The sequence below is a fragment of the Hyperoodon ampullatus genome, assembly GCF_949752795.1.
Source record: "Hyperoodon ampullatus genome assembly, chromosome: 3".
Classification (NCBI taxonomy): domain Eukaryota; kingdom Metazoa; phylum Chordata; class Mammalia; order Artiodactyla; family Ziphiidae; genus Hyperoodon; species Hyperoodon ampullatus.
In genome coordinates, this window is record NC_136916.1 from 21,037,197 (window position 1) to 21,057,465 (window position 20,269).

A 20,269-nucleotide genomic window follows, 5' to 3' on the forward strand; every position below is an offset into this window, starting at 1 on the left:
TAGAAGAGCAACTAAAATAACCTATCACAGAGATGGAGGTAAACAGCAGGTGCAACACAGCTGGATCATGGAAAACTCTACACAGTAGAAGGTGAAATGGATGGAAGAAGGGAACTCACAACATAGGAGGCAAGTAAAAAAGCACTGTTTCTATGAATGGGGCTACAACTTGAGGATGCAGGGTTCTCCCAGCACCTAAAGCAGTCACTGGCACAGAGCAAATACTTACTAAATGCCTGCCTGAGCCAAGAAACAACAATTAAAATCATCATACAGGGAAAAGGGAGTGACCAACCAGACCAGAATGACAAAAAGCTGCAACACAATAAGCTACAACACAGGAAATACAGCGTAAAATAGGTTTTTCCTGGTGGCTCACTGTTCTGTTGCTCCGTAATTAAAATTCCATACAAATTATACCTTTAAAGTTCCTATAAACCATTGTTACTTCGATTATATGATGCAATTTATCAGATGTGAAAATGTTATTATAGCAGATTAAGATCTTATCAAGCACTAACCATCAGTTGATGTGTTTATAGAACAGAACTTATTTTATTTCTTCTCCAAAACACTGTGTCTGAGTCTTGTGAACGCTTGGTTTGAATTATCTCCATATTGTTGGAGACAATTTGCACAGAGAACATCATGAAGACGTGGTTAAATACAGGAATGCCACTCTTTCCTTCTGCTTTGCACTGGCACGGGATTTCTTTCACCTCCTCCTGCCCCTGTTTCCCTTAGAATCACCTGGTCCCCTTGCCAAGGACATGGAAATGATACATTTTTTCAAAATTTACATTTTCCTAAGAGACACTGAACTCCCAGAAAATGGGAAATCTTCAACTAAAAACTGGTTTCTAATAGGCCAGATCAACACATTTTGTTTTTCCCGATCCCTAGAATGTCTTTGAGCTCCTTTCTGTAGAGGTGACATAATATTAGCTTCATGAAGTTATAATAGAGAAAATAATACCACCATCTTCCCTGCCCCAGCCCCTCAATGTATATTATGTTCTGAAGTCATAAGGGATTAAAAAAAAATCTCTATCTGCATATTTGAATTGTTTGGGCCTGTGGTCTCCTCCAGGGCACTGGCATAAAAGTGTAAAACGTAGGAAATATATAATTATCCCTTATTCTGTAATGAAACTAGACTGAAAAACTGGTATGCAAGTTCCTACTTCAATGACCAGAGTTATGAAGCACACTTAACACCTATTTTCCACTGATTTCCACTGAGTGGCTTTCAATAAAGCTTTAAAAACAAACTTGTGATTCTTAAATTTTTTTTCTTCAATAACGTGCATTTAGAAGTTCATAAACACTTAAGTAAGGACTCAAACGTACACCTGGACAAATACGGCAAAGTGGTGCCTCTAGAGGTCAATGACTAAGTCTACAGCCAAAGAACCCTGAAGTCCAGTTTTAAGGGCACTCAGCTTGGTGCCCTAAGAGTCTGAACTCAAGGATTTCAGGAAGTGCCGATGTCAGCTCCAATGACATGCTTTTGCCTGTGTCCCACACCCTGGCCTATGGCAGGAGCTCCAGGAGAATTTGCTCAGTTCATTTCAATCCTAGCAATGTTAGTTCTCGACGCTTCTTCCTTTTTCACGTAATGTGGTGCGCCCTCACCTCCTCTGAGTTGTATGAAGTTCTAGGTGCTGTGGGCATCAGCTCACTGAATCTTGGTTTCTGATTTCAGGGTGCCATAGTCTAATGGGAGAGATGGAACAGGACTCAGGATGCTGCTGCGGGCACACAGGTACAGGATGCCAAGGGAGTACGGGGTGCTCGGCTGTGGGGGGCAGCGGTGGGGGGGGGATGGAATGAGAGGGCAAGGCAGTCGGCTTCCCACCGAAGGTGCTACCCCCTCCCTCCATTTCCAAGATTCTGTAAAGCTTTCCAGTTTTAATTCCAAAATCATGTTTAATAATGGAGTTTCATCCCTGCCGGAAATGCTTTAATAAAGATGAACCCAACCTGTATAATTTAGCCTAATTATCTGATTTCAAGCTCATACCTGGGGGTTCCAAATATTAAAAGAGTTTTATGTGGGACATTTATACAAAAGGTTATAGCACATTTTAAAACCATAATCCTTGGCAGTTCGGGATTAGCAGATGCAAACTATTATATATAAGATGGAGGGGCTTCCCTGGTGGCGCAGTGGTTGAGAGTCTGCCTGCCGATGCAGGGGACACGGGTTCGTGCCCCGGTCCGGGAAGATCCCACATGCCGTGGAGTGGCTGAGGCTGTGAGCCATGGCCGCTGAGCCTGCGCGTCCAGAGCCTGTGCTCCACAACGGGAGAGGCCACAACAATGAGAGGTCCGCATACGGCAAAAAAAAATAAAAAAAAAAATAAAAAAAAAAAATGGATAAACAGCAAGGTCCTACTGTATAGCATGGGGAACTATATTCAATATCCTGTGATAAACCATAATGGAAAAGAATATGAAAAAGAATATATATACGTATAACTGAATTACTTTGCTGTACAGCAGAAATTAACACAGTATAAATAAACTCTACTTCAATTAAAAAAATCCTTAAGAAAGAGCATTGAACCCCACCTCCATTTGTAATTTATGCGTGATCTCTACATGGATGGGTATAATATGTACAAAATCAGTGCTGCAGTGGATATTCTGTTTCACTCCAGAATTCATGTGGATGGCTGTGTACTGCATAATATTGAATTGATCCCAGAAATTCTGTCAGGATTCCTTCCGTCCCAGCACCACAACTCTTTGAATGCATTTCCGGTAGAAGAGTAATCACTTTCTAATAGGATTATCTTCACACCTTGCCTAAGTCGACAACCCTCCTGTATCAATAACTTAATAAGTCCCCCAGTTTCACACACCACATACCTCCACCAGCACAGCCTGGCAATGTAACACAGTGCAAATCACCTTCCACACATTCTTTCTAAGAATTAGAAGCTTTTTTTTTCCCTTAAGAATATAGGCCAGATGCAAGAGGATTTCACAAAGAGAAGCCGGAATGCAGGTGGGGTAGAGGGAACTCATTTCTCCAATGAGGCTGAAGTGGGTCGTTCCCCGCCCATGCCCCAATCTGACCCAGGCTCCTCCTTGCCCAGTGTGGCTTGGTCCCTCCACAGGCAGCCACCTCTAGCAGCTGAGGGACAGAAAGCACTACACATGCCTGCCTTTGGCATCTCTTGCTATCAGAGATGGTACATTTCTAACTTAGCACGGCTATCTACTGGAGGTCTAGGCACTGTCAAGCATTTTTTTTTTTTAAACATCTTTATTGGGGTATAATTGCTTTACAATGGTGTGTTAGTTTCTGCTTTATAACAAAGTGAATCAGCTATAGATATACATGTCTCTCCATATCTCCTCCCTCTTGCATCTCCCTCCCACCCTCCCTATGCCACCCCACTAGGTGGTCACAAAGCACCGAGCTGAACTCCCTGTGCTATATGGCTGCTTCCCACTAGCTATCTATTTTACATTTGGTAGTGTATATATCACCATGCCCCTCTCTCACTTCGTCCCAGTTTACCCTTCCCCCTCCCCACTGTCAAGCATTTTGACAAAATCCACTAAAACCCACAAACTAACATCTCTTTGGTTTTGCTATAAACCTAAACTCCTCAATAACGAAGGATTTAATGCTTTTCACTTTGCCCGGTTCATTAATTCAACCTATAGCTTGGTTCTTTCTTGCTCTCTACCTTTATGATTTTTTAAAAAAGTTTTGGGGCTATGGAACAGAAGCACATCATGACACGAAAACCAACTATTATGGCAGATCCATTTCAAAGAGGAGATGGAAATGTCAGTAAAAAATGAAATAACACAGCCTGGGCTGGGAGGTAACTTCATCTTGTGAAATATGTCTAATAAATAAATGAACAAACAACTCTCACTGTTTTTTCAGTAAATTACCAAACCGCTCTTAATAAATTGTTGAAATGGAACTGCGGCCAACTCAAGGGTTCTCACTCAGGAAGTAGCCAACACCGAGCAGACGGACTCCATCCACCAGCTCCCACAATTGACTCGAAGCCCGGCCACTGAGGCAGAAACACTGCTCACCAAAGGACACCCAGATAGAAACCCAGATCAAATGCTGAGACATAGTTTCCCCCCGCCCCAGTCAGGCTGGACAGGTTAGTTGAGGATATAAGCCGTCTAGAAAAGGAAGGTTGAGAACGACAAGCTGAGAATCAAAGACTGAGTAATGCGAGATGCCTAATATCTAGAAGACATGCGATGCGTACTTAATGACACAAAGAACACTGAGCCATACTGATGCTGCCACCAGTGAGGAATGAGGCTAATTTTAAATTCCCAGAGAGGCTGTGGGGTAAAACTAAGAAAGGAACAGACCCCCTGGGGTACCATCTTCTCATCAGAAACTGGTCTAAGAAGGCTAAAAAAGATCAAGACACCACCAGATGGCAACACAGAGTCAAATATGATTCCCATGTATTTCTCTGGGATATACAACACTGGATCATAGGAATGGCCAATATATCACGGGAATGTCTATTTTTATGTTTAATAAAAGATAAGATTAGAGAAATAAAAATCGGTCCCCATAGAAACATAAATATTGAGGCTGAAGAAGTCGCTTATCACTGTACAGAACAGACCCTCAATTAGTAACTGCACCTTTGCTGTGTAAATGGAATGGGAATGTAATTAACAATTAATAGAAGCTGCCCTCAATTTAAAGCCTCCGAGGGAAGTAATTAAATTTGGTAGAAGCTGTAGCCTCTAAACAAAGATACATCATACAAATACAAAAGGAAACACAGATTTGAATAATAAATGCAAATGAGAAACAAGGTTTGACTATAGACGGCAGAGAAATGATCCTAAAATGATTTTTCCTAAGAAATGTTCTCTTCAAGAGACTAGTTTATGAACCTATTTTAATCTGGGCCAAGGTTTGATATGAATCCTGGCTGACGTTTCTTGAGAGCAACCTTACTTCCAGAGTATTTATGCATGCAGATCAGACAGCTTCCTGCCGCCTGAATTAGCGGTACAAGTACCTTTCATATCAGTGTGGATGTACTTGATATATACAGTGTCAACATTACTACCAGGGATGAAGCCTGCAAACACTGCTCTGCTTGTTGGTCGTGAAATACAATTGCCAGGCAGAATGTGTGTAGCTCCAGAGGGTAAATTAATGCCGGCAACCTGGTTATCAGCAGTCTTTAGCCTGCCTCTCTAAGCTTCTAATGGAAACATTTAGGGAGCAGAAGCATTACATCTGGCTACAGCTGCACATTACATGGTCCATTGAGACTCGGATGCTGATGGCTGCACGGAATAACAAACAGCTGGGTATAAATGTTAAAAATCAGGAAATCGATTTTAAACACAGATTGCACAAATCCTCTGAAGTTCCAGCACCGAAGGAGAAAGACCAATTAGTGTGGAAGAGGACAAAAAAGCATACCAGAGATTAAAATTCAAAAAATATAGGTGGGCACCCTGGGGTCATCCTTAATACCTTGGCTGGGCTCCGGCTGTTACTGTCTCACCACGGGCAGTGTGAGGACAAACAAAGCCTGCGCCATCAGATCATTTTCTGGCCCTCGTCACGCTCTAGCTGAATCTTAACAGAACTGAGCCACCTACTTGAGCTTTCCAGAATGGGGCAAAGTTATTTCATGAATTTAACGGAACCGAAGGGAAAGGCAGCTTTGTAAATCTGGTCTCAGGGTCCTCAAACACTGAACCCATGTGCTGGGGGAAGGGTGATCAGACAAAGCCGTCCACGGGAATTTCCCAGGACAAGAGATTCTGGTTAGAAAGAAACATAAGTTAATGAGCTAGCTTGTCCCAAGGTGCCCAGCAGGGTACTAACACATTAAAAACAGCGAGGAAACTTCTGTTCAATTTTGAATACTTTAGGTAAGGGAATGGGTCAGAGAAAGAGAGGCTAGAAATTGCTTTTTCTGAATGTTTCAAAGCATGGATAATCCTTTCTGTGCAAAGGTTTGGGTTAGTCCTATGTATAGACTTTTAAAAGCTGGCAAACATGTTTATATTTAAGAAAGCTAGTGATACAGGATCAGACATGAGAAGGGGGGCCACGTAATTTATCATCCAAACTGGGACACTTTTTAGAGTGAAAGGCGGATGCCATTAGTGATGACGCCAGGATGATAGATACAAACTGGGAGTATCTCAGCAAACCAGGACACATACACACTGTGTTTTGAGTTCCAACCTGGGGGTCATATCTGGAGCACCAGTTAAGTGGCTGCTATGCCATCAGCTTATTTTCACTCTCCATGCCTACTTGCTCTCGAGATTCTAGATCTAGAGTAAAATCAAGATTTTGTCTAAAGGAAGTTGAAGGAGCAAAAGGTTCGACAGGATAAAAATCCAGATTTCTTTGCTTGCACAGTTATTTCTGTGGATCATACCTGATTCACTCAGACCTAATGGAGTAGGTAAGGCAATATTACTCTTGCAGCTTTTTTAGATGGGAAAGAACTGCAATATTACAGATATTGGTTCATGTTGTTTTCGCCCATCTCTCAGGCTGCCTGGATTCTACAATCCTGTTGTTTTCCCCCATCTCTCAGCCTGCCTGGATTCTACAATCCAAATGGCCAAGATCATAAATGTACATGCACATCACCACCAAGAGACCATGTTTCTTCCACTTAGTGTTCTTAGTTATATTTGTAAGGTTTCTAGGAAGGATCTAGGTATAGCAAAAAAAAAAAAAAAAAAAAAAAAATTGATGAGGCAATATCATATTTCCCTCATCTGATTTACAGGATGCTGAACGAAGGTCTTTTTCCCCCACATCTTTATTGGAGTATAAATGCTTCACAGTGTTGTGTTAGTTTCTGCTGTACAATAAAGTGAATCAGCTCTATGTATACATATATCCCCATATTCCCTCCCTCTTGAGCCTCTCTCCCTCCCTCCCTATCCCATCCCTCTAGGTCATCACAAAGCATCCAGTTGATCTCCTTGTGCTAGGCAGCAGCTTCCCACTCACCAAGAAACTTAAAAGCTTTTGCACAGCACAGGAAACCATAAGCAAGATGAAAAGACAACCCTCAGAATGGAAGAAAATATTTGCAAATGAAACAACAAAGGATTAATCTCCAAAATATACGAAGGTCTTCAGAAAGATGTAACAGTTAAATTTTTATTTCCCAACAAGAAAATCCTTTACTAATCTAACAGAACCTAAAGCAAATAGTGCAAAGCCTTCTTCATCTTAAACCAGTATATCCCAGAAAAAGAAACAAAGTGATAGACAAAAGCTCAGAGTAACCAAATGTTTAACTTAAAATATGAACCATTGTTAACACTCTAGAAGATTTTTGTAACACCAAGAACAGGCAGTACATTGTGAGACTTCAAATGTTTGTGTTGAGGTTGACAATACACGCTGCAACTCTTGTTCACTAGCAGGAATTTCAGAGTTATAAAAAAAAAAAAAAAAAACAACAGATTTCAGTACAGAAAATGTTTAGGTGGTTTCCACAGAACAACTGATCAATTCAGCCAAATAGGTCAGCTGTGACTCATAAATCCTCAACTCCTCAGCTGTCCAACTTAATTTTAACTATTCAATCTGCAGGGCAAACTATAAAACGACTACACACTTCCTGGCTCCCGCTCTATCTACTACACCACAATGGAATCAATTTATTATTGTAGCAGGAAACAGGAAACCCCGAGAATCAGACAACTTTAAAAGCTAATTAACTTTGGTTCTAGGCTAATTACACTTCTTAAAGTAAGTTGTGCTGATTTGTTAAGAGCCCAAGCTATTGGAAGCCCAGGCACTTACAGATATAAACACATAACCTGTCAAAAAAAGTGTGCTGCTGAACATGAAGGAGTGTTTGTAATCCACAGAGAAAACTGATGAAATACACAAATTAAGCTGCCCTCATTTGTGCGTCACAATCGGGCAATTATATTATGGAGACTGGCTAGGTCTCACAGTTTCCGCTGCAAAAGAAGCGTCAACAGCTACAACAATCCCTTTACATTTTAAAAAATGAAACACACACACACACACACACCTTGTTGATGTGCTGTATTACACAGAAAGCCCTTTACTTGGACCTTCAAATTATCTCATTTCAGCTCCACGAATGTTAAAAATACTGAACGTAACTTTATTATTACAGTATAAAGTGGTCTGTGCAAAATACAACTGTACACGTTTGAGTGTATAACTTATGTTAGAAAAGGTAACATACATACATGGTGTGTATATGTATATACACACACACACACACACACACACACGGGAGCACCCAATTCACCAGGTATACACCAGAACTACATGGATTTCAACTGTCCACACTTTAATTATGACCTGTTAACTAAACACTTCTTTGATGACATGGGCGTCCTACCTGAAAGGGCAGAACTCGACAGACTCAGGGAAGGTCGGTGGGTTTTCCGAGCAGCCTGACTCAAGTACTCGTTCTGCTCCTTTTTTGGAGTAAAGCATCACAATGATTTTTTTCTTTAGTTTTGCTAAGAGTTTGAACTCTACTAGGGCCTAGAGAGTGAGTTGTGAGTTTGTGAACCATCATGAAAATGACAAGTTTAATGCCTTATAAACAAATTAACAGTAACAACGTCACCATAATTTCTTCCTCCCATTTGCTTTCCACCCAAAAACCAGGGAACATTTTCTATTTCATGGGTTCCCTGGATTTTCAGAGGCTAATCAACGATGAGCAAAACACTAAGGTCAGACGTGTCAGAGTCTCTTTTTTAAAATTCCACGTGGTTTAAGCTCTCACTGAAATTAGACGTGGGGTCTTATCCTGTGTCTAGAAGAGCAAGGTTGGCCAGAATGTTTTCCTCGTCCCATGGCCAGGCTCTAAGATCAAGGTAAGAGTTTACCTTGCAGTAGGTCCCCATGGGGACAATCTTTTTTTTTTTTTTTAATTGCACCCTAGGTGGTAGGTGAGGCTGCTTTAAGACAATATAATGTTGTACAGATATAACAGTATCTGTCCCAGGAAGGCAACAATGTCTTCACCTCAACCAACCCCCTCAACTTGGCCCACCATGCCTGGATCTAAATCAAATCGTGGTTTCCGGTTTTACATCCTGGAAAGAGAGGATTCAGGAGAGGCGCTGTCACTGTGACAGCGCTGACAATGGAGCTGGCAAAGTACTAAAAGAGTAACAACATTCTCCTCCAATTTTATGATCATCATTGGGAACCCAGCATTTTGACGAAGTGTTCAAACATCAGAGAATGGAGTTGGTATCGTGTTGTTAAGAGCCACGGCATTGGGCCTTATAGTTTGATTTCTGAAAGCCTTATAATGAGGGTGGAGTGGATATACATTCCATTCTTTGGCTGTATTTTTGTTCAACAAAGCCTGCAATTTTCACTCACTTGAAAATGTAATTACAGATAATGTTTGCATCAGTAGCAAGAATACAATAAGCACATGGGGCACGAAAACTCCACTCCAATCACATCCTCTTAGGTTACAACGCGCGTCTCCTGCTAAGAGTAAACGCATTTCGACAAGCTAATATCTGGTATGAAATGGTGGTGTGGGTTAGACCAACCCAGGCATGAATTCTACGCTAACTTTTCTATTGCCTGTTCCTTTACTCTGGATAGCTACGCAGGAAACGCACATCTCTGATTTGCTGAAAACCCAGAGTCCCATCAAATGTTTATGCACTTGAGCAAAATGCTATGGAAAGGTCAAAGGTGTACTGACACTTGAAAGGGACCAGGGGCCATGGCTGAGTTGGTCACCACTGTCAATCATCTAAAATCCATGTGTTATCATGTTCAGAGACACTTATTCTACTGCCGACCCCTCTGGCTCATTTATGAAGGAGGAGGTAAAACTGCAAGCAACTGTAGAAAGGACACAGCAGCAAGTCACCACATGAGGGGGACAATGCGGACCGAATGCCACCCAAGAGCTTTATTCTAATTCACAAGAAGGCACACTATGGGCTGGAGGCACCCTGAGAAAGGTGTTCCTCTAAATCAATGCAAAAATCAGGAAGTTGGAAGTAAATGCAGGGTGGGATGCCAGGTGTCTAATGAAATCCCCCAAAGAAACTTCTTCCTGGAAGAGGCAGTTCTCTCTTTTTTAAGTTTATTTATTTATTTATTTTTAACATCTTTATTGGAGTATAATTGCTCTACACTGGTGTGTTAGTTGCTGCTGTATAACGAAGTAAATCAGCTATACGTATACATATGTCCCCACATCTCCTCCCTTTTGCGTCTCCCTCCCACCCTCCCTAACCCACCCCTCTAGGTGGTCACAAAGCACGAAGCTGATCTCCCTGTGCTATGCGGCTGCTTCCCACTAGCTATCGGTTTTACATTTGGTAGTGTATATATGTCCATGCCACTCTCTCACTTCATCCCAGCTTACCCCTCCCCCTCCCGTGTCCTCAAGTCCATTCTCTACATTTGTCGCTTTATTCCTGTCCTGCCCCTAGGTCCTTCAGAACCTTTTTTTTTTTAGATTCCATATTATATGTGTTAGCATACAATATTTGTTTTTCTCTTTCAGGCAGTGATCTTTTTAAATGAAGAATAAGGAGCCACCTTAACATTCAATGTTAATTGCTTCCTTATCTCAGCTGTAAGTAAGACCCTGCCTCTAGCATTAAGATATCTTGACTTTGCTATGGTGCCCCTTTCTTCTGCCAACTTTTACAACACTCTTGCCTTCTAAACTCAGAAATTAGTCTGGCTATGAAACAAAATCAAGAAATTTATGTGAAAGAGCACATAAAAAGCAGGTTATTATCATTAGGTCATAGCTAAGAAACTATTTCATACTCAGGATCCACAAATTCAGCTGCCAATTCGCCAACACATCTAGAAGTTCAACCTGTTTATGGTCATACAAGGGTCTAGGGATCCCTCAAAAGACACAGCAACCTTCTGGGCCAGAATGGAAGGTGGCACAGTTGAAAGAGCTCAGGCTTTGAAAATGGATGCAGATACGTGCCTTTACCTTCTGGAACCTCCCTTTTCTCATTTGCAAAATTGGAACAATACAACTTACCTTGCAAAAGTTTTCTGAAGATTACTGATAATTTATACAAATCCCTTAGCTTAATGGCTGACCCACAGTATACCCTAAATCAAGAACAGCAAATGTCATAAAACATTTCAGAAAGCGTACCCACAGGAATGCAACATCCTTTAAAGCGTTAGGAATCAGAATTAGGAGAAACATACTAAAAAGAAATATTTCACTGTCAAAGAATTACAGTTTTGTTGACACCAGAAAACACATTTTGGCTTCTAGGTAGACATTATTTTATTGAACAGACAACTCAAAATCAATTTGGATCACAAGTATCACGTTCTGAGTAAACCTGAAAAAAACAAGACACAGTCAGAGGCGAGATCAAGGCCATCCTGTGGCTCCTGAGGCTGACAAGGGTCTAATTTTGGTCACTTTTTATGATAGGTGGACACAAAATCTTGGCCCAATTGAAAGGCTGCCTATAAAGTCAATTAGACGTCCTTGACGCTAAGATAAAATGTGCCAATTACAAAGAACTCATCAATTTGTAGAGAAACATTTGTAGTATCTGCGAGGCAGACCCTTCTCGAAAGATTCTGCCAGATTTCATCCACAGACCTCAGGTTCCTCTCCCAACGATGTCACAAACAGCCGTCATCTCGGATAGTGCCCAAGTTCAGCCTAGCGCAAAGTGGTTTGCTACAGGGGCAAGGGATTCTTGGTTTGGGAGGTCACGTTCATGGCCTGGGGGGCGGGGCGGTGTCTCACCAGCAACATTACTCTCTTGGCCAGAGTGGGTGCTGCGTGGCCTCTGGCCCACCATGGAGGACATTCCTCAGCTAATGGACTCAGAGGAGGCTCTGAGCTTCCCAACTGAATCTGATCATGTCTGATCTTAATCAATCAAGTGACTTAAAACGTTAGGAGCAAACCTTCACACTAGCTGTAGCAGCTCTGGCTTCTCAGGACTTCAAGGACCTTACCGGCTATGTCAGGAGAAGAAGGGCCTGTATAGTACAGCAGAAAAAGAGTAACTATGATGACTCCTGTGGCGGGATGCACACCTCCACCCATTGTGCCAACTCCTAAAATCACTGATTCCTCTTCCAAATCCTTTCCTCCTTCAGAGACTCTCCTGGCATGTTGTGGCCTGAGCACCTAATGAGGCCAGCAGGTGGCAGGGTCTACAATACTCGCCTCCACGTTCACATCATTGAAATTGTTTTCTTAAGGGTTGGGGTTTCTGCATCATGTGAGAAGCAGCCTTCCTATGGTGCAGCTGAGTCTCCTCCCATAAGAAAATCAAGATCTATTTCAGCTGATGTAGAGATGGGCTTTTCCAAATGCATTTATGGAGATACCGGGATGGAGATATTGCTTTTTGCTTCACCCCATCCCAGAATGCAAGGTCTGACCACGAGTTCACAGTTAGAACACAAACTGTATTTTATTTCTCAATCATCAAGCAGAAAGAGGAGAGAGAGAGAGAAAAAAAAAGTCCCGTCTTCTTAATGTGGTCCTGGGGACAGAGCATTTTCTGCAGGTCTATATGGAAGCCATACTGCTTTACGGGTCTTTGGCTGAGACTTTAACGCATGAATGTTCTGAGGGAGAAAACATTAACTGGTCAGCTGTAATGAAGTTTCCCTGAGTTTCATTCTCCCAGGAAAGGCAGGTGAACTTGCAGTCGATCTCAAGTACCACAAAGCTGTAAAATATTTAGGTTTTAACTCCTCTCCCGACATTAGCTTCACAATAATTCTGGGGCACAGGTAAGAAGCGTTATCTTATTATACTTATTTTCTAGATGAGGAATTTTGACAAGTCACCTGAGACTTGAAGGGGGCATGGAACAAGTCAGAAGACAAGCCAGGAGAAGGCAGGAGACTCTTGTTTAGTAAAGGACCCTTAGCCTTCAAGGATGACCTTCTAACGCATTGCTGGAGAGACCATAAAGCCATGTCGCTGGTGATGCCATTCTGCTACACACAGCAGATCTCGACGCAGGGCAAGCGTCCCCGACAAGCAGAAGCGACCCATGAGGAAGTTCTAACTCAAGGTTAAAGTTCACACATAGCCAAAAGAATTAAAATGGTTTCTATACGAAGAACAATCTTTCCTAAAATCTTCCTGAGAGAAAAGAAGATTCTGTGGCAGGGGCTCAACTAACAGGAAAAAAAAAATGCTCTGCCTTTAAGTCTCCTCTTCAACACGGTGCTCTGTGAGGGACCTGGAAACACCAGAAGTAAGTAAAAACCTGCTTGGAAGTGCTCTAGTAATACAGAAACGGAAGAAATATTATTGCCCGTCAGCAGATGCTGGCAGCAACTTTTTGCCGTCGAAGAGGAAGAGAGAAGTAGAAAAAAAGAGGAAAATCTGGGCTTTTTGTGAAAAGAAAGAAGTACCCTGACAGGTCGCATTAGAATGTAAAATGTAGGTGACTTAATATTATTGTCTCGAGATGGAGCTGCCAGTCGTATTAACCAGCCATCAGGGCTTGCGTGTTGCCTGTGAATCCTGATGCTCAGGCAAGATGGCGGGGTGGACCACGGGAGTCACAAGGAAGGATGCTACAAGCACGAACTGAAGGGAATAATTGCAGTTGGAGGCCTCCTGGTGACAATTTTGAGAAGGCAAACACAGCTGCAGCAGAGCCAAATAGAGCAGGCCAAGACAATGACATCCGTAAAGTCAATCCTTCGAAATATGGTGCCCTTCTGCCCAACCAGAAAACTCGACACCCCTTCTGTAGCCTAGGAAGTCAAAATATAGTTTTATGCACAGAAACACACAGCTGTGCCAGTGGAATTTACTGCAAGTGATGATCAAGGTGTTTGGACGCTGTCCTCCCTCTCAAGGCTGTGGTTCTGAGAACTGTCTTGTGGACGGATGTGGCCCCTTCTCTTGAAATTTAGGAAACTGCTCAGAAGAGGGATAATGAATGGGGCTTAGAGAAGCCCACTGACTCTTAGAGAAGATTCAAATAAAAGAACAGAAAAGATATACATCAGGAAAACCTAGGAAAGGCAGAAAGAAAACTTCAGGAAGAGCTGTTCTGTTGATGACCTAAAGAAGTCTGGGTTAGGGTACAAAGAATCAGGAGTGCCGAGTCAAAGCATAACAAAATGAATATCCATTAGTCCGCTACCAAAAGCTTTCCTTCCTTACGCTTTTTCCTATTATCTTTCACTTTTGTTATTCCCCAAAGATTTTTTTTCCAAGGAGAAAATGAAATGTCAGATTTCGGCCTGCATTTGCTTCACCTGTGTGACACCCAAGGTCTACTCTGGAGATGCACAGAGAAAACAACGGGGTGAGAGGTGTGCGTGCATGTTGAAGAAGGTTTACACCAATTTACCTCCTTACAGCTGCATAGATCTCCCATAACTTTAGCCTTTTTAAGATGTTCAGCTGATGTGTTGGAGTCCCACTAGACACAATCAAAATTTTGAGCTCTTCTTTCAACAGCAGTAGGAAGCTATGGGATAATGGTATGGACCATACAAGATGGCGGCAGCAGGCAAGAAGCACAAGGTGAGGAATTTGGTCTGGTGGGCACCAGCGTATCTACACGAAAAAATATCAGTGGAGGGCCTACTGTCAGGCTTCTGTGAAGAGTCTTTCTTTCTTCCTACTTGAAACCTATAAGGTCTTGACAGTAGCAACAACTCAGTTGCAACTGAGAAACGTCCCTAAGTCTGGGGACTTTTTGGCAAGGAGAGAAAAGCCACTCAACTGGGTGGGAAGAGTCTCAGCTTCTCACCCAGAAGGTATGACAGGACCATCACAGTGAACCTCTTTTCTGTCCTTTAACAAAAGCTACTCTGAGGTTCTGGGCCAAAGAGTCAAAACAAAGTCCTAAGAACTACTTCTAGCAGTGTCACATCTTTGGTCAAGATGTTAAACCTTCTTGAATCTTAAACGTTTCAGTTATGAACGTAAGAATCCATTAAACACATGTTACATTGTACACATATTTCCTAACTTTTAGAGCCAAAGGCCATTAAATGGAAGATATTTTAAGAAAGTGAGGAATTATGCCCAAGCTAGTTTTCCATATATATATTTCACCTTTACATACATACGTATATATACATGTGTGTGCACATTTACAGCCAGGTGAATAACAAATTATTTTCCTCTTTTAGCCTAAAGGACCAACTGATTTCGTGTCACATAAATGTGGTACAACTTTCCTGTTACTGGGGGAGACCAGGAGATAGGAAGACATCATTCAAGGAAAAGGATCTAAAATACCACCTTAAAATTCAACGAGCCCGGGACTTCCCTGGTGGCGCAGTGGTTAAGAATCCATCTGCCAATGCAGGGGTCACGGGTTCGAGCCCTGGTCCAGGAAGATCCCATATGCCTCAGAGCAACTAAGCCCGTGTGTCACAACTACTGAGCCCATGTGCCACAACTACTGAAGCCTGCGCGCCTAGAGCCCATGCTCCGCAACAAGAGAAGCCACCGCAATGAGAAGCCCGTGCACCGCAATGAAGAGTAGCCCCTGCTCGCAGCAACTAGAGAAAGCCCGCATGCAGCGATGAAGACCCAATGCAGTCAAAAATAAATAAACAAATTTAAATTAAAAAAAAACTTAATGAGCCCAAGTCCAGCTATGAACTCCCTTCTGAAAAGACATGAAAATTAAGCCTTTCAGCATAAAAACAGAATTTTCGATCTTAGTATGGAAGCTGAAGACCTATTCACTCCCATGACACTCAAAAAAAAATTTTTTTTAAGCTGTTTAAAAATGATGTCAAATGTCAAAGAAATCAGCTGAAATTAATTGCCTTCTCTCTGAGGAGTGAGTCAGCACCATCATCTGTGAAGCTCGGAAATCTTCATTCCTGTTTGAGCCTATAAATGTCAGACAAAGCAGCTGCTGGGTTGGGGGAACTTGATTTCCATGGTCATGACAGAGCCATCAACAATCTCCCCGAGAAAACAAACCTCTGACTTCTTTCATTATTAAGGCTTAAAATCCAAACACTTCACGTACCCCATTTTTGAAGCACTATCACTATTAAAGGAATCCTGTATCTATCTGTCTCTTACCCTTCTGCTGATGTAAAGGGAACACAGATCATTTAAACTGAGGTCTCTTTCAAACAGGTTTCTTTATTTAAAATCTGACCTTAAGTAAAAGGCCATACAAGTCCGGCAGAAAAGTTGAGAATAATAAACCAAAATGGTATTTTAGTCTAAATGCAGCCTAAACTTAATTTACATGCATATTTAGGAGGGAAAACTGAAAAAAAATGGGTCTAGTAATTTGCCAGCAAGTTGGCTCTGAGGCATTCATTCAAATGGAGTAATTAAAATTTAACCAAAAACCGAATTTGTACTCATCTGTCATTTTGAGAGCCATATGATTACATATTTATTAGCATTCCATTTTAAATCATCAGCTGATTTTAAAGCATCACTCTCAGTATCTGAACATAATATACAATCTGCAGTTCATAAAACCGACTGTTCATAAAACTCCGGGGGTAGCACTGTGAAAGCGTAAATCTCAAATATGCTCACAAGGCATTTCAACCACATAAGTGGAATTGTATTTCTATAAAACTAGTTGGAGTAATCACTTTCTGTCGTGATTTAGAACAAATGGGCAGAGTGAAGCTTTTGAAAATCCCCTGTATGTTTCCCCCTTTCTTTTTAAAGTCCTTTCGGAAGAGTCTAAAGCTCACAGTAAATGAAAAAGACAGTCCCAGGAGGAGATTGGGGTGGGGGGGTTCCATCCCTTCACATCTAGATTCAGAGTATGAGAATATTGGATGGCACAATTAAACAGTGATGATGCTAAAGGGGGATAATTATTTTACAATTACCTGCTAGCATCACATTTACCGCGCTAATTAGTTTTTGTGTCCCACCAAGGTTTTTCCAGGAATGTGCAGCTCCGTTTCCCTTTTAGTTCAGCGAGAGCTTTTTCTTAAGGAAAAATAAAAACACATTTTCTGCACTGCTACACAAGTAGCACAGCACCGTTGCCGGCTTCCTTATATTCCCCACCAGCTCCCTGATAGTGGAAACACACACAAGGGCACGAGAACGGGGAGGTGCTAAAGAACTGGAAATCATTCGTACTTTCCAAAGCCTCCCCCTTCTGCAGTTTTGTAGAACACATATGACACTGAGAAATAGCTAACTCTTCGTGATGGCCTAATCCACCAACACAAAGCAAAAATCCAAGCTTCCGCCAAAAAAACAAAACCCTCCAGTACTAACACTCTAAATTGGAAATAAAGACTTTTTAAGTTTGGGGGAGGTTCAGCACAGGAAGTGAAAGACATCAATGACTTATTGATTTATCATGGGGCTCCCTGTAATGTGTTGAAAATACCCAGGTTTTCCAACGAAATGCAAATAAGAGATACTGGTAGTATAAACAGCTGTGGGGTTGTTTGCTCCAGTGACATCAGACCCCCCACCCCCCATCATCCATGTCTACATATAAGCCTCAACCATGATCACGTTTATCAGATTATTACCCGTCTTTTCATGAGAAGGGAATGAGTGTTGAACCTGTAAGAAAACCACAAGGTAAGAGTAAGGAGAAATGAAAAGTCTGGGGATTTAGGTAAAAAAAGGAAGGAAACTGCAGTCTTTTATCAGGGGCCAAATATACTATTATTATAGTGGTGAGAGCAGGGGTGGGGGGAGGACGTAACCACTCGGAGATGGAAAACATTCTTAATGATCCCATGAACCACTGGGTTCATACCTGAAAATATTATCTTCTTTTCATCTTGTCTAGCAAGGTTCTTATTCCTCCCAGCTCACTGCATCTCATCAAAAGATGCCAGAGTAATCTCAATCCAGCAAATTACAATTAAATAGCAATACTCAACAATTACAGTAATACCTCTAACCCAGATCAAAGATAACATTAGTGTTCTAAAATGCCAACGTGGGAGGAGTTTTCGGTTTCAGGAAGCAGCTGATACTGAGATAGGCACTGAGAAATCCCACCTGAAAATGCTTCTTTAAAAATTTCCTTTAAGAACCATATACACAGCTCTTCTTTTAGAGTCTTTGCATTTTAATTTCCTCTCATGTCTATCAAGGAATCGGGTGACGAATCTCAGTGCTGTATTTTATTATTGGTAATGGCATTTCCTAAATATACTTTAAATGCCATATGGAAAAAAAAAAAGGGAACTCAATGTCTTTGACCTTCATCTTGCTGGTACTCAGTAAACAAAAAAAAGTTTTTAATTGAAGTATATTCTCTTTAGTTCATTAGCATATGGAATAACAGTGTGAATTTGAATCAAACAAGAGAGTGATCAGTTCACTCATTGAATCAAATTAGAGAGTCAATCCTGAATCGGTGATATGTATTTCCTATAATGCTCCATCATTCTCAAGTGACAATTATGGTTTCCCAACAAAAACTCAGTCCTCTCTTCTCTCATCAACACATAAACATGCATTTATATAACACACGCATGCACACGCGCACACACACACACAAGCAAACCACAGCTTTGCCATTTACTGCCTACATGGCATGTGCAAGAATGTAATCTCTTTAAGTATCACCTGTAAAGTGGGTGCAATACCCACCCTGCATATCTACTATGACAGCGTACGTAAAGTGTCCTGGCACGTAGCAGGCATTCAATGAATGACTCACGTTCTTCTCATTTTAGTGGGGAGAGGGAAACAGTAATTACACTGCCTTCTTGGACTGGTCCCATTGCCCCTCTACTAGCTTCTTCAACTATAAAACGAGGAGGTCTGGTGAGATGGTCTCCAAAGCCTCTTTCAACTTTAACAATTATGTCCCTAGAACTGCTGTCCAGTTTAATTAGACCCTGATAGACATCTTTCCAGTTATCCCAACTTGGGAGGACTCAACAAAAAGGTTAATGCACCAAGTTGACTCAGGATAACTTTTTTTCCTTGTCAGTAAGGTTACTCACCGAATGTGAAGAAAATAAGATTTCGTATTAATTTACTGGTAACTTCTCCTCAGCACCTTATTCTAACATCACAAATCTGAACTAACATGTTTAAAGGTGCATTCATAGATTTTTCCACCTGTAATTTCTCAATTCCAAGATAGCATGTCTTAGATTTTCTGTTTAAAATTTGTGTAAAAATTCAAAAACATTAAAAAAAAAGCCCAATGCATACATACAATCATTCAAAAGGTGAAACAAAGAAAGACACTCATCCCCGACTCCAATCCAAAACCAAGTGCCCCAGTTTAAAACAGAATTTTTAAAATATCAGTTGTTTTTATTTTCATTATGTTTTGCAAATGACATTCTATTTCATTACGCTTTTTTGCAAATGACATTCTAAACACAAAGACAACAAACCTTTGATAGTTAAGATTATTTAAAAGGTCCATTTCCATGTACAGTTTTGATGTTGAACGTTTAAAACCCCAAGACTTTGAAGCCTATGTCATAACAATTCTATACCCACTACAGAGCCTTAAACGATATGGGCTCTTTAAACACTTGATGGCTCATGGGGCCATGAAGCGTAATCATTTACCTCAAAAGCTATTTGTTCATCTGCCTTGAGGACTCAAACATATTACATCTTGCAAACTTATCTAATATATTCTTGTGGGAAAACGTCATTGAAAATATGTTCTACTGCTTTAGAAAATCAGCACCAGAAAAGCCCTGTGCTTTATATAAGTTCCTTTTAGGAACAGGCCAACAATCTAGCTGAGGGCAATTTAGTCCGAATGGCAATATACCATAAACAACCACCGGTCCAGAAAACAATAAACCCGCAAAGCTATCTTGGTGATAAGATATACTTCGTGTGGGTTTGAAGCATTTTCAACTTATCACACTCCTTCCCACGCACTCCTATTCCCCAAAGACAGTCTCTAACGTGAGTTAATTACAAACTCTTGGAAAACATGCTACAGTATTCTCAGGGCTAAGGAAACATAAAATCATTATCTTGGAAACAAATAATAAAGTTATCATTTACAAATCCTCTGTTTTTCTTTTTTTCTAGGTTCAATTAAGCAAGAGTTGAGAAACACCGAAAACAATTTGAGTTTGATTCCAAAATAACTAACACATGGAAGAGAAGTGGGTAGAAGTTATATTAGGATTGGTCTAGCAGACTCCATCACTAAGACAAAAAGGCTCTATTCAGAGCAAACAGTTTGAATGAGCCACATTCATCCACCAAATGAAAGGGACAAATTAAACTTCCATAATTAATAATTTAACTGACAAGAGATAGCATCTTTCAGAGGCCAT

The 20,269-nt window shown here is 41.2% G+C and overlaps 1 protein-coding gene across 16 annotated transcripts in view; it reads right to left on the reverse strand.

Annotated features, from left to right (window-relative positions):
- Positions 1-20,269, reverse strand: part of CELF2 (CUGBP Elav-like family member 2) — a gene marked incomplete at its 5' end in the record, with an annotated part of 523,117 nt that overhangs the window by 281,727 nt on the left and 221,121 nt on the right. The gene's annotated exons all lie outside the window — the stretch shown is intronic.